The sequence below is a fragment of the Chlorocebus sabaeus genome, chromosome 12 (assembly GCF_047675955.1).
Source record: "Chlorocebus sabaeus isolate Y175 chromosome 12, mChlSab1.0.hap1, whole genome shotgun sequence".
NCBI lineage: Eukaryota > Metazoa > Chordata > Mammalia > Primates > Cercopithecidae > Chlorocebus > Chlorocebus sabaeus.
Window position 1 is genome coordinate 59,834,872 of NC_132915.1, and position 11,869 is coordinate 59,846,740.

Genomic DNA, 11,869 nt, shown 5'->3' on the forward strand with positions numbered 1-11,869 from the left:
TCATTTTAGAAATTTTGCTGAATAATAGTGTGGGTTCCTAAAGGAGCACCACTGACCTCCAATATAGTCAGCAGAATAAGAATGGTTGACAAGTATATAGAACACTGGAAAACAACATTGGTGTGGTTTGTTTAGGAGCAGGAGCTCAAGAGGCATGTTTAGGTGTGAATACAGAGAGTAGAAATCAAAACAGGAAGAAAAATCTAAGGCAAAGTGATAAAGTAGTATTCAAGGATAATAAGACCAATAATCAACAGGGGATAAAATCTTAAACCAATAATTTATGTTTCTATATCAGCTTTAGAATTAAATTGGGCCTCAGCAGCCTGAACTCTGGACTTTGGTGTGGGCAGACATAGGTATGATTTTCATTTGACGCTTCACTATAGGAGTCTAGGAATTCTCAAAGTTTTTTTTTCCCTAAAAGGACAGCCTTGAAAAAGTATATATATTACCAGTGGCCAAGCCAATTACTATCCAATTGAAAATGGCCCAGAAATCTGTAAAGATATTTAATTTGGGTCATTGGTGGGGCAGGGCATCCTCTAATTCCTACAGGCCTGTCTGGACTTTAACCAATTTACTTAATCTTGGGTTTCATCCTTTATCAGGAATATCCCACACAGATGAAAAGCAAAAGTTCTCCAGTGAACTCCATCACATGTGACTGGGTGTTTCTGTTCTTAAATTTATGAACTCCTGTTGTGTTCTCTCTGTTTATCCCAAGTGGTTTCTCAGGTAACTGAATAATATGAGGGAAGTGACTTTCCCTAGCACTCTAGCACTTGGCAAAAGACTAACAGCAGGAGATAACATCCCTTTCTGCAGGTTGAATATGCCAGAGAGCACAGATTTGGCTTCATCCTGTAGGTATCATTTCCATTTGAGCAAGGAGGCCTCTGTGCTGTGACAAACTTGTGAGGTGTCATTTAAATCACTCAGGAGCAAAATGAAGAAGGCATCCTTTTGCATATGAAGCAACTTACAGCCATCAAGAGTTTTCTAGAAACTCAAAGAAGCATAGCAGGTAGTCATAAGAGCTTCCTTTTTGAAGGTCTCCAACAGGCACTAAGGAAAGTGCCTTCTATATTGTCATCCCATATAAGGCTAGGGCCTTTTGTTATAAAGTACCCCATTCAAAGTGGACTCATTTGCATGTGACCACATACACAAGTCTTTGTATATATGAAATATGGGAAATATTTGCTTTCAGGAGCCAGAGACCTAGTAAGTGTTGGGCCTACTTGACAGTGATGGTGTCTGACAATGTTAGGAATTGCCTTTTCACTACATCAGGAATGGAACAGCCTTCAGTGGACCATATGATGCCCACGAATTTTACTAAGTTAGAGGCCACTAAATCATATATGGGACATAGATTGCATATGTAGTCATATGTAGCCCACACCCTCTCAGGAAGTCAAATGATGAATGTTTGTATATTCTCTGTGAGAGTATCAAGTGAATTTTCACACAGGAGCATACAATTAATGTAGTGTAATACCTAGGTGTCTGGAAACAGCTAGTTCCAATTAAGGTCTTGCTAACAGATGTTGAATAGAATGGCCAGACTGTTGACGTACTTTATGGTCAACTAAGTAAAGACGTATTGTGTTCCTTTAAAACTGAATGTGAATTGAGCCTGAGAGATTGTTAAAATAGGCACTGAATATAACACATTAGCCAAATTTGTAACAACAAAGTATTTGCAAGTGGAAGATTGAACAAAGTATTTGCAAGTGGAAGACTGGATGATACTAGTATTTCAATCATTTTGGGTATGCAGGGGGCTTAATGGGTGCAACATGTCATTAAGGTTGTGCTAATTGACTATAAGACACCATTCATTCTTTCCAGGTTTAAGTATAGACTAAATTGTATGTTAAATGAAGAGATAGTGGGAATAACTACCCCTTCCCTTAATAAACCATGTAAAATAGGCTTCAATCATTGAAGACTCAGTTTCAACTTCAGTTGGATCATACTAAGAATTTTAAGAGGTGTGATAGCAAATTCAAAGGATCCCATTTGGAAAGACCAACAGTAAGGACCAAGGTTTCAATTTTATTCCAATGGACTATATGGTTGGGTACAGCATCCATTCCAACAATGGGAAATTCGAGGAGGGGTGAAAGCCATGATTACTGGGATAGTAGACAAAGTTATGGTGTCAATGTTCAGAGTAAGAGAGATATATTTGCCTTTAGTCTTATGTCTGATAATACTCAAGGGATTTCTGTGTCTTAGTGGGGTCTCCAAGGATCTCCATGATTTGGGAACCAGAAAAAATGAAGTGATCATTTAATATAATATAAAGTGATCAATCACCGCTATGGAAATACAAGGATGACCATCCCTGGGTGATTACTGGGGTTCCAAACATGTTGTATCCCTAATGAGGCTGGGATGTTTGCCATTGCTTAGGTAAGAAAATGGAGTAGTGCGTCACACAACTTGGGGACCTCAAGGGATGAGGACATTAGATTAACTCTATACCTTGAAATCATGTAATTGAATATGTTCAGTTCATCAAATTCCAAATACCAGGTCTTCTGATGAAGATTCTTTAGTTTTGGAAGATCTCTGTGAAAACTCAGACATAGGAACTTACCTTGGTCTGTTGCCTTGGGAAGCGAAGACCTGGGCCTTAAGGCCCTCCTTATAGCAACTAATGAGTCTAGACTATGTAGAGCATCTCTAACAGTAGCTTCTTCACTAATTAAAAGAAGCAGAAAAAAAAAAACCCTATAACTTATGAATGCTTCCCAGATAAATAGCTGCTTCGTTTGTAATTAAAGACAGACTACTCAGGACTGTCTGGGGGATTGTGTTCACTAGAATGCTCAGAAAAATAATATGGCCATTGAGCCATACCAACTTTTCTGAATAACTGGCATCCATTCAACAAGTTAGAACACATTCCAATTGGTAAGGGAAGGCAGAATAATGACTGTGTATACAGGTAGGATTGTCTACTTTCTATGCCATGAATATCCAATGGAGCAATGGAAAGACTGGGAGATGTGCCTCGTAATGTTTGGGATAGCAGATGTTACACATCTCTTTCCACAAGTTTAGTGAATTCCACAATAAACTAGTAATTTGAAGATTACACACTGTTATGGTCTGATTTCATTCCGCAAATGTATGTGCTGAAGACTAAATCCCAAATGTGACACTCTTGGGAGGTGCAGCCTTTTGTGGGTGTTTAATTCACAAGGGGTTAATTCTGTTATAAAATGGACTTTCAAGAGTCTGTTCATTCTGTATTGCCCTCCACCTTCTGCCATGTGAAGATGCAGTAAGAACATTCATACCAGGTGCTGGCACTTTGATCTTATATGTCCCAGACTCCAGAATTATGACAGAAAAGCATTTCTGTTCTTTATAAATTACCTTGTCTCAGGTATTCTGTTATAGCAGCACAAAAAGATTAAGACACAAGACAAGCAAGGCAACTGTTATGCCTCCACTGAAGCTAAAGTTATTTCAGAGCTAGTCTTATATAGGCCCAAGAGCCGATCAGCACTCTTTCCATCTGCTGGTCACATAAATTTGTAAATAAGTTTTGAATTTCCAAGAGTCAAACCTCAGACCTCTGTTTCTGATTTTGACTCTGTATTTTTGTTGTAGAATGGTTATAGAAGATATTTTAGGAGGGTCTTTTTAACCCAATTCAAGGTAGTAAGCTTTCTCCACCAAGGAGTCCCAACCAGTATTTTTAGAATTTAGGGAATCCTCCCTTGTTGCTTCCTTATCAAACGCCGGAGTTCCAGGCATAAATTAACAGTAGAGTAGCCTTTCAGTATCTTGATATCTCTAGCACCTAAGGGGCCCATCTTAACTTTCAGTCTGTTTTATAATTGACCAATAGAATCATGATGTCTTCTGACCATTTAGGGAGGTTCAGATAAAGATCTGGGGTCACTTTTCATAAGCATTTTTGCTGCAGAATGAGATGGGTGTTGCCCCTTATAATGAAAATCTGTTCTGAGAGAAGCATGGGTAGCAGCCACAGTAACAGAATTATTCAAGGACAGGTAAGTATTCTGCTTTTACAATACAGACCTCAGCATACCACATAATACATAATAGCTGCTTTTTCTTTTCACTCTCACTTTTTCTTTCTTTAACTCTCTTTACATGGTTTTTTGTTGGTTTTTTTTTTGTTTTTTTCATGACTAACCTCCTGATGGACTCATTCGTAGAGAGTATGACAGTATTTCCCCTGAGCACTCTATATAAGGGAAGTCAACTTCTGGTCAACTTCAGTCAGTCACAGAGTAAGTTTTCCCTCTGAGCCTAGGATCAGTTACATGCAAAATTCATTCAAAGACACACAAATAGGTCTGGGCTGAGACACATGACCCAGGAATACTCTAAAGAGAGCCTTGATTCCACACCCCTGTTCCTAAATGTCAAATATCAAAACTTCCAATTGAGGTCAGCAAAGCTTATAACACAGGGGCATCAAGGCTGCACAAATAGAGCACAATGCAAGATGATAGAAAGTACAAACTTACTAACAAACAGAGGAGCCATCCCACACACTATATGCAGTGATTTGTACTTAGTAAGCAGAGAGCAAGAGAAGAAAACTCAAAGCAGTAGTGGTCATCTGTTAGTGCATCCTTCTGGGTCTGCCAGACTTTTGTTGTTGTTGTTGCTATCCTATGGAGGCAGAAATGGATCCATAACTGAAATGGTTTGGATGTCAAGGCGGATGATGTTTCACACACCAAGAACATTTGAGTGAAAGTTTATCCCTGGGGACAGCTGGTCAGGTACAAGCAGGTTTGAGCTGGGTTGGGCCAAACTAGAGGGTGTAAGTTGGGTCTTTATAGTGACAAGTAGGTTGGAATGGGGATAAGTTCCCATGCTTAAGAGGTTTAAATTATCCATTACTGCCAAAGGAGGAGATACAGACATGTAGAGGCTTTCTTACTAGCCTTTTCAAATGCAGTGTCAAAGGGGAAAGGGGAGGTGAGGCTTTAAAAGAAGTCAGTGGTCAAATATCGCAAATGAAGCCAGACCTTATTACTAACATTCCAAACCCAGGAACACATTAATGATGAGTTTCCCACTGATATTACTACTGTTACTACTGCTATTACTACTACTTGTAGCAATAATTATTACATTAACAGTAGTAATGATATTTATCATGTGATGTTTAGTGCCTTTTATTTACCAAGCCAGATGCTAAACACTTAAATATTATCCTGTAATCTTCAAAATCCTAAAATAAAGCTGGTATAATTATTCCCATATGTGAGGAAGATAAGGATCAGAAGTGTTATTTGGACATTAATTTTTTTTATTCAAGAATTTTAAAGCTAAACAATTACTAACAACCGCATATTTTACATTGTCAAATTTCCCTTTTTCCCAGCTAAGACACATACAGATTTTAGAACTGTACATTTCAATTGCTTAGTATCTTTTTTGTTTGACATTTTATAAAAAACTTGAAATCTCATGAACTCTTACCTTACCAGTTCAGAATTTCTCCAAATTTATAACTGTGCTCATGTACAAATTTTAAATGGTCATGCAGGAACAATTGCCAGCAAAATGTACATTATACATATAAAATAAATTATTTATGAATGGTGCATATAATCTTTTTTTGTTAATAAAAATGTGTTTCCTTTTGTTCAGATTTCCTAAAGACATTTGCCTAAATAAAATACCAATATAAGGGTATATTCAACATTAATGTGCTTACCATTCATATAATAATTTTTGTCGTCATCATTGCTAACCAATAGTTCCTTTAGGAGGTATGAGTTAGTACAGTTTCCTATACTGAACAAGAATGAGTATGAATTCACATTTTATTTCCTAAGATATTTTGTTTGTTATTTATGGATAAGAACTATACCTTATTTGTACAAACTAACTTATTTCTCAGGATGAAATTCAGGTTGTTTATCTGCTAGTATCTAGTCAAGAATGGTTAGAATCTGGCCTATTTCTCATCATCTTTTTTGCATTAGTGGATGTGAGTATGCTAATGAGGATATAATGGCATTTATTCGCAACTTACTTTCACATTCACTTTTTCTTTGTGCCAAATATTCAGAAGTTAATGAATATTAATTTAAAATAAGTATGCTGTAAGAAAGCTATGCACTTTTTATGATGTAGCATGCTGAGGTCTTTGCTGTGAATCAGAGAGACTTGGCCTATTATTAATCTACACATAGATCACAGCAATGGGCCAGGAAGTTACAGGAAAATGAAAATCTGCAGCATTTGCTCTGTGTTATTCTTATCCCTATTGCTGAGAAGTGGTAAACTAGTAAACCAATAGAGTGAATTCAGACCTCTGAATTGGTTTTATAGGTTGTTCACAGATAACATTGTCTTACATATTGAAAAATATAAATTGGCAAAGGTAAATATAGTGATGCCATGATGCTTTTAAGAGTGATAATAATTATTATTATCTCTTGTGAATTTCAAATTGTAGGATAATGTTTAAGCCAGCAAGATGCAATTCTTCTTGACATTAAGTTTTACATTCGCAATATGGTTTAATTATTGCTATAGTGTTTTATATGACGGTAAGCTATTTTTACTAAAACCATATATTGCTAAGTTCTTATTAAATATTATATTTAATTTCAGTATATATTTAAAGATTAAACATGATTATATGTGTTGAAAACTATCAATGTGTATTTGAAGTAAATATAACTTTAGATATATATTATTTTATTTTTGAAAGTCTAGTTATCTACCCATAAAATGTCCATCATTTAGTACACAAAAATTATTTTAATTTTGAATAATTTTTATGTCTTTTTTAACAAATACCACTAATGTTATAGAACTTGTCTCTAAGGTAGAGTTTGGTTAAGCAAAAATGTGACAGCTTAATATGCATCATAAAATCAAGAATAAAATGTGTGCCTTGTATATTTTTAAACAGTGGAAAATAGTTCAAATCAGTTACTACTACCAATTGATAAAACTATTGAAACTCCATTGAAAAAGGATTTCTTTTGGTGCTCATATCAATTTATCTTGCACATTTTCTGATTAGGCATTCTATTCGTTTTCATTTTATCTTCTACATTTGTTCTTCCTCCGAGAACTGGCAAACAGATGTTGGCACAGCTGGGTTGGATGGTAATTACGCCACTCTAGAATGGCATTCTTTAGTAACATTGAGGGCAGAGCCCTTTACATTCTTTGGAGACTAAAACAGTCACTTTGCTATGTTCTTCATTCACTAGCTTGAGGCTAACATTTTAAGATAATTTAATGATTTTAAGATCATTTAATAATTATTATATTTCAAATCTGAGGTTACTAATTCATATTTGGCTAGATGTTAGACAATTTATGGTTTTTATTATTGAAAGCTGTATTATCCAAATAATATTTTCAGATCATTAAGACTTTTTCCATGAATATTACCATGCATAGAGGATATTGTACTGAAACCGTGCTGTGGAATGAGTCACCTTTTATGTATACATTTTAACATATAAATGCACAAATGATTCATGTGTTACAAAAATATAAAACCAATATGAAAACAGATAAATAATAAATTATGTATATATGAATATAAGAGCAGTGCAAATTGTATTGATTTTAATGAAACAAATATTTTCATATATAGCTTAACTTTTTAAAATATCGTTTTCTTAAGTGGTTGTATCATTGTAAACTTCCTTACACCGGCAGTGTACCAATCCAGCTCCTCTATTATCAACACTTGGTATGAGAAGATGTAAATATTTTTTAAATTAGCTAAAAAGTAATAATTTATCCTTTCTCAAAAATCGAGTGACTTTCTATTTGCTTACCCACAATTTAGTTTATAAATGTTGTAAAATAAGCATGATTTTTATTATTAGGAAAGCATAAATATTACTAAATTGACCATATGGTGTTCAAGATGGGTAGAACTGAGAGATGTATGAAACAGCGATGTATTAGAAATGGTACTTACTTAACTGTTACTGGAAAAGACCCATGGAGAACAGATACTGATACAAGCCAAGGGTTTATTTACAATTGGCATAATTGATCCTCTTTTAACAGATAAATTTCATAAAGTTAAACATTCAGTAGATTAAAAATCAATAAATTAATATCATTTCATAGTTTTATATTTTGAAGTGGTTAAGCCTATAAGCTGAAATATGTAAATATGGTTTATGTACTAATAGTTTGTGAAACGTACCTTTTTCCTAATTTTAATTAATAATAATTGAACAAATTGTGTTTTTAAATTTTCATTTTGTTTTCTGTTACACATCAATTGACTGAAAATCTCTACCACTATTTCACTGTACTCTCCAATTATACAGCTCTATTGTGTAGAATAACGTGAAATAGCTTTTGTGATAAAAAAATTTAATTAACATTTTGTGACTGAGTCTATATGAGGTTTTTGATGATGTAGTACTTAAAGCACAATATGTGTCTTCATAAATAAAAATTAATATTGTATTTTGTAAAGTTAATCATGAAAGAAAGCATTATCTCAAATTATTGAAGCAAAATAGTAGAAAAGCAGTCAGAGCTGGAAAGATTTAAAAGAAAGTAATTATTCCAGTTATGTTAACTATCTTGTGTCTCATTCTTACCGCCGCCATTATTATCAGTTCTTCTTTCTATTTATCTGTTAATTTAATTTCTACTCCAGAGTACAAGTTTTGGTATTATAAAGAGAGATTATTATGCAACCCATAGACACTTTACTCAAATTACTTACAGCATAGTGTAAAACGATAGATAACCAGACATATATACTGCTGTAAGGAGCACATAGTGAGCTGGGCCCAAATATAGACTGACGAATGGGGGTGTGAGTTTTACCAGAGAACACCTCCTCCCAGAAGCAAAAGCCCTCCACATTTTGAAGAATAAGTAGGAAATGGGCATATTGGTGGAACAGTAAACTTTCTAGTCAAAGGGTTCTGCTTTGGCAAGATGGCTGAATTGACAAACTATAAGCTCTGAATGTCCACCACCTGTGACTTTCCAATCTCTTACTCCTCAGACTCAGGGTCTACTCCTTTGTAACCTATGCTTCTGCAACCATATCAGATGTCTCCTCTAGCCAATCTCTCTGTCTCTCAAAGGACTCTATAATATACATAACTGACAGAACTTGTTTTTTGAAGTAACATATTTAAAATAAATCATGTCAGTATTCCACTCAAAAATATTCACTGCCTCCTCACCACCCATACAATAACACCTGAAGACCTTACCATGACATTTAGAGTGTGCCTATCATTTTGAACTCAGTCTAGTGTCTGAGTCTCTGATTCCCAACTGTCTTCATCCCACGGAGTTCAACACTGTTGACACCCTTTTATTTCCAGTATAGACCACACCCCATGTGAGTTTGCACATACTTGTTTCTTGAGAACAGAATTCCCTTCTCTAACTTTTCTTCAGATAGTTTATACTTTGTCTTCTATGTAGAAATTCTCATTTGCTCTTCAGGATTTATTTTAAAAGGCTGGTTGCAAAATGATGGTTTAAAAGCAGTTGATCTTCCGCTCCCATCAGAAAACAACAAAAAATTACTAGATATGGAATCACATTGTCAGCAAAAAGAGATCACTTGACTTTTTTTTTTTTTTTTCCTATTTACAGGCCTTTGATTTCTTTCTCTTGCCTGAATGCTCTGCCTACAACTTCCAATACTATGTTGAATAAGAGTGGTAGGAGTGGGCATCCTTGTCTTATGTCTGTCATCAAAGGGTATGCTTTTTTTCCCATTAAGTATGACATTGGCAGTGGGTTTTTAATAGATGGCTCTTATTACTTTGAGTTATGTTCCTTCAATGCCTAGTTTGTTGAAGGTTTTTATCATGAAGGGATGTTGCATTTAATTGAATGCTTTTCTCTGCATCTCTTGAGATAATCATATGGTTTTTATTTTTAATTCTGTTTATAGGGTGAATCACACATTGATTTGCAGTCTATTTTATCTACTATAAGTATAGCTACTTCTGCTCTTTTTTGGTTTCAAATTGCAAGGAATATCTTTTCCCACACCTTCATTTTATTTAATTTGTGTCTTTATAGGTACAGTGGGTTTCTTGTAGGCAGCATATAATTTTGCATATTTAAATGCATTCAACCACCCTAGGTATTTTAATCAGAAAGCTCAGTCCATATACACTGTGTTATTGATAATAAGTAAGAACTTTTTGTTGTCTGCTGTTTCTTTATTAACTCCACTCTTTCTTTTTTCTTTTTTTTTTACTGAGTTTTTCTGGGGTTAAGTGGTTTTCTAGTACTATATTTTAATTTGTTCCTCTATTTTTAGCAAATCTATTATAGGTGCTTATGCTTCAGTTACCATAAGGCTTACAAAAAGCATATAATAGATATAGCAGGTTATTTTAAAGAGATGACAATATATCTTAGATCACAAAGAAAATAATAGAAGCAAATAAAAATTTTTTTAAAATGCACACTTCAACTGTATTTCTCCAAGTTTCCATTTATGTTTTCTCAATTTATATATTTGATTTGATATTATTTAAATCTCTATTCCCGCCCAAATCTCATATCGACTTGTAATCCACAATGTTGGATGTGGGACTTGGGGTAAGGTGATTGGATCATGAGGGTAGCTTTCCCTCTTGGTGCTGTGTCGTGATAGTGTCTTTATAGTGAGTGAGTTCACATGAGATCTAGTTGTTTAAAAGTGTGTAACACCTCCCCCACCTCTCTTCTACTATGCAGCAAGTATGCATATTAAGTATTATTAAATATAAAAGGGTTCAGTCGATGTGTTCTGTAAAATGCCAGACAATAATACTGTAGGTTTTGCGGGACATTCAGGCTCTATTACAACCACTCATCTGAGCCACTGAAGGACAAAAGCAGCCATAGAAAATGCCTAACTTAATAGTTGTGGTTGTACTCCCTTAATACTTGGCTAAAACAGGGAGTGGCCTAGGTTTGGTCTGCAGACTGTAGTTTGCTGACCACTTGGATAGAAAAATGTGTTAAAACTTCATAATATAACCTGTTATATGTTCTGCAACCCCAAGATGCTAGGATCATATACAGTCTTTCTTTCAGCAATAACAAATTTTATTTTGCATAATTATAAATATTTTCTAAAATCGTGAATATAAACAATAATAAGAAGATAACCCAAATTGAAATATTTCTAGATTTTCAAAATAGTTTGAAACTTCACAATAAATTTACATGATGGTATATCTTTCAAACTCATATGAAACCCAAGTAGCAGAAAACTATAGACTCAGCTTCCTTCATAGAGGATTTTAAAAGCTTGACTGCCACTTTCTCACAACTGTGTTTTAAAGGTCTATGGTTGCCTTATTTTGAAATGCAGAAATGAGTCTACAGAGATCAAGATGAACAGCATTGTTTGGCTTGAATTGTGTATATGTCTTAAATGTTTCTACGCTTTCACTTTTGAAATATAGTTACATCCTACCTTTAATAAAGAAGTATACCTGAAAGAAACTTATGTAAAGTTTGTAAACATAAAACTCAAGTGCCCAAAACAATATAATAATCTAATATTGTGAATGTAGAGATGAGTGACTTTTAATTTACATTAGTTCTGTTGTTTTCCTGCTAAGGAAAGTTACATTTTTTTTTTTTTTTACCATGTATGAGATGAAATATTCTGCTACAAAATTAAACATTATGATTTATGTGATTTATTAAGTGTAAAAAAAGGGTAATTAGTTTTTTAGTGCCAGAGGCATGTCTAAATTATTTGAGTGGAATGCAGCTGGTTTTGTGATAAGCTCATAACTGTGGGTCAATGGGAAATAATTGATACTTCTCCTTTCCCCTAGTACCTGGATTTTTTTTTTAATTATTGTTTTCATTGAACTCA